This window comes from Globicephala melas, chromosome 1 (genome assembly GCF_963455315.2).
Source record: "Globicephala melas chromosome 1, mGloMel1.2, whole genome shotgun sequence".
NCBI lineage: Eukaryota > Metazoa > Chordata > Mammalia > Artiodactyla > Delphinidae > Globicephala > Globicephala melas.
In genome coordinates this window covers 82,852,786-82,857,172 of record NC_083314.1, presented here as the reverse complement: position 1 = coordinate 82,857,172, position 4,387 = coordinate 82,852,786, and positions in this window count along the sequence as shown.

The following is a 4,387-nucleotide window of genomic DNA, read 5'->3' as shown; positions in this document are numbered from 1 at the left end:
GGCGGCGGCTGCAGCGGCCGCGGGCTGGCTGGCGGACTGGCTGGTCGCCCGGGTGGCTCCTCGCTGGGGCTTCCTGTAGGGCTGGACAAAGGACATTTCCTGGGAGGAGCAGGGGAATGTTCCCAGCATGCCCCAATTTGTAGTTCCCGGGGACTTCCTGCCACCACAGCAGCGGGCGCCTGGGAGGCAGCTCCGGCCAGACTAGGACCCCGGGCCCGGAGCAGAGGCGCTGCCTCCTTCCCTAAGCGCTCCCGGGAAGGGGGCGGCGCGTGGATCCGACCCTGGGCCCCGCCCCGCGGCGCACGCCGAGCCAGCGGCCCCGGAGGGCGCGGGTCCCTGCGCGGGAGTTCGTAACTGGGGTCCTGTCGCTGAGCTGTCGCAGTGTGCGGGGGGACTGCGGGGGGAGAGGCCTTTTCTTTAGAAATGAGGAAGGTGGGGATGGGTTCGCTTTAGGTCATCTGGGATTTTTAAAATAGATTTTCTTTTTCTTTTTCCTTTTCTGTTTTAAGCCACCGGAATCCTGCTGGGGGCGGATTAAAGAACTTGACTGCTCACCAGGAATTGAGGTTCCTTAAGACCTTGGCGCTTCATCCTTAAAACCATAAGAGCTGATTGTTCCCCGATCCTGACCCGATGACATTCCTTCCTCCGTTGTTGGCCTTGTCCCAGGCATCTTTTCAAGAAAAGTAATTAAGAGGTAGAAAACAAATTACATGAATTAACTAGAAGACACGTAAAAACCCGTGTGCTGCTGAATGAAGAACTTGCTGGACTTTCTGCTTATCTTTTCCTTTCACCTTTAGGATTCAGTTTCCTGGGTCCTACAAAACAGAAGTGGTGGCCGCTATATAGCGAGCGCGTGGGGTGAGGGGGTTAGGGAAGGAGGACTTTGGCTACCAGAGAGGAACTCCGCTTCCAGACTATCAAGGGTCTGTAACATCCTCCACAAATTCCTGTCTAATTCCCAGGACGCTCGTGGGAAAATCAAGGAAGGGCCACTTAGAGACTACATGACTAAAAGCTGTGTTCGCTCCCAAGGAGAGCGATCAGAGTGTAGTGAATGGAGATGGGACCTAAGGAGGATTTCTAGGGTCCTCTAAAATGTGTTTGAAAACTCACAAGGTAGTAGGTCATAATTACCCGTCATATCCACTTGGCCTCTCACATTTCAAAGGCGCATGAATTGGAACTTCTGGATGAGGGATTTAGGTTTACATTTAAGAAAAGTGGATCCACTTTGCTTTTCTGCTGTAGTTCTCTTTCTTTGGAGGTCCTTAACCACAGGCATGGAATGGGCTGGATTAATTTAAGGTGTAGGACTGATGAGTAGCACACAAACATGATCACCTTCCTCCCCAAAATTCCTGTTGCACATGTCACTGTGTTGACCATCCACCTAAATGAATGGGGCTGTACTCCTTGAATTTTCCAGACCCTACAAATGACTGCTCCTTAATGGTTTGCAGTCTGGTAACATTCCAGTGAAAGCGTGCCTCCCCCCCCCCAAAAAAAAGGATAATTGATAATGGTGGTTTGGCAAATCTAGCAACCTTTTCTAGTGTTCAGCTTGAAAAAAAAAAATTATGCACTTGCCTGTAGCATCTAACACGGTCTACCAGGCCTTGGTTGAAGCTACTTTCTGTCTTGCTTCTAATATGGTACACTCTCCTACATTTCTAATTTCAGCTTATGATACCTAAAACCTCACTATCTCCATCGCATACCAAACCTGCCCCTCATTTTATTTTGCCAACCTAAGTTAATTCGTTACTTTAACAAATTTATTTAACACTAACTATTCACTATGCCTGGAGTAGACAAAGAATATTTAACAGTAAGATATCTGCAGAATAACCATCAATAACTTAACTACAAGCTACGTCTTACCCTCAAGAAGCTCATACACCAGTTAACATCACACAGACAATTACCACATGGTATTTAACAAAGATGTCTGTGTTCCCAGAAAGTGGTGCTCTTTCCATAAACTCTTTTGTTCCAGTGAGAGCAGGAGTAGGACAGGAGTGGCCAGAGGAGGGAACAGGAGATGAAAAAATGCAGGTCGTATGTAGGGACACTTAGTGTGTGAAATTTGGTTGGGAAGCAGGTGGAGGTAGCTGGGCAGGAAGGAGGGTCTAAGGAGGATTTTCTGTTTGTGGGGGGTTTATTTGGTTTTTAAGATGAGAGCTCCTTGTGGATGTTTAAATGCTGATGGGAAAGGTCTAGGAGACAGGCAGAGGGTGAAGACAGAGAAGAGAGGAAGGATAAGGGATTAGGCATTCAACAAATGCTTGTTGAATTAACTAATGCCTGTTACGGATCATTGCTGAAGATGTTGAAGTTGAAATTAATAAACTGCACATTCCCAGTAAAGATATGCAGAGTGGGAGACCAGACAGAAATGACATTCCTTTCTCCCTCGTCTTGGGCCCTCTCCCAACCTCCTTGTCCTCAGGGGAAGGTAACAGGCAAGCAGACAAAAGGAGGGAAAGAAGGGCTCCCCAGCTGTTGGAGGATGGATGTCAAGTTTTCCAATTTGATGACAGGTTCAAAAGCACACAGCAACTTCAGAAAAGTCTAAACTTTTAAGACTATGGGTTTGGGTTTTATTATTAAAGTAAGCAAATATTTTACCTTGGCCTTTTATTTTTAAATCTTTACTTTGAGGTAGGCTACATAACTGTTCTCAGCCTCCCCTTTCAAAAGGGGAATTGCGCCTACACCTTTCAAGCTTTCAAGTATAAGGTGGACATCTATTGTTTTTCATACCCTCACGAGCATCCATCTCCCCCTTTTCTGATAACAGCAGCTTTGGGAAAATAACCCCCTTCCCAGTCCTTAGTCTTTGTGGTTTACAGAGTGGCAGATCATGATGGGTACAAGATCAACACGTGCCAATTAATCTATTCCATTGCTGTACAAGGGATAAGCTAATAGAAGAAGCAGAGCTGAGAAAAGAGGGTGTGTGTGTGTGTGTGTGTGTGTGTGTGTGAGAGAGAGAGAGAGAGAGAGAGAGAGAGAGAGAGAGAGGGAGAGAATATAATCACAAGCAAATCCTTACCCTATTGTTGATCATGCCTGAAGCCAAGATACCCCCAGACTTTTTAGCTGCATGAGACAAAACCTTCTCTTCGGGCTTAAGTTACTTTGAGTTAAGTTCTATCTCTTGCAGCCAAGAGAGTTCTATACAGCTGGTCATGGGGTATAGTAGTACAGATCCTTATATGTGTAACTGGCTAAGTTGAGGAAGGGTGAGAGTAGAAAGGGTCCCTCTGTACCAGGCTAGAAAATTGGAAATACTTGTGATATGGTAACCAAAAAAACGGAGTGAAAGGTCTCAGACCCCAGCATTTCAAGGCTGCAGTTTTAGACGTCTTGATTGACACACGTCAGGATTTTTGAAGGTTTGGGCTACTTGTAGTTTTTATAAATGTTCTAAAGAAAGAGACATGGCGATGTTCAAACTGGGCCTGTGTAGAAGCAGTGAGGAAGAAATCACAGCCTGGCTAAAAGATGCTCTTTCTGCCTCTAGCTGGCAAACTCAAATGGTCAAGAATCAGATATATTGAGCCATGCCAGGTTGGAGAAATGAAATGCTCTGCTCCTTCCAGAGTGACAGCAAAGACATGAAGGTAAAAAAAAACTGATAATGGAAAGACTGTTTCCAGGGTCGACATCGGACTCCTCCTACTGTGCCATTCCTGTCTGAGGAAGGGAAGAATTAATCCCATTTTAAGTACGGTGACCATATAATTTATCATCCAAAATGGGACAATTTTGAGTGTGAGTAGGGGTGCTATTAATAATTACACTGGAGTGACACTCAAGAGCAGGTCACCCTGATTAAAAGAGCCATCCGCTAGGACACAGCCCTGCATCTAGAGGCCATAATCTGTCAGTCTTCTTCACCCCCAGTAAATTGCTTCAGATTGCCCCTAGGCAGAGGTCAGAGTGGCAGTCATTAAGCTGAAGACTGGAAAGTGAATCAGACCTAAGGTCTTTCCTTAGAAGACAGAACCCCCCCAGGCCAGTGTCTAGAGTGCAGAAGGACTCCACACCACTGAACTACACTAGCAAGTGGAAGCCTAAAGCAGTGTAGTCCCCAAATTGGGAACTCTCCCGGATTCCCATCGCTGTTGTGGTCACATAGGAAAATAGCCAATAAGAATCTTTCTTGAGAAGTAAAGTGGAGATAGTTAAATTGATCTCTACCTCTTCATCCTCCACTTCCAGGGCTAGGTCTGTAACCCAGGCCTGTCAGTCAGCACCTCCCACGTCCCACAGACCAGTGATGGGGCAGGTAGTTGTGCGGGGAGGGGGGGGGGTCAGGCATGGGCATGTGACCCGGAAGCTAAGGTTAAAGAAGCCGCTTTCTCTGTTGGAATTG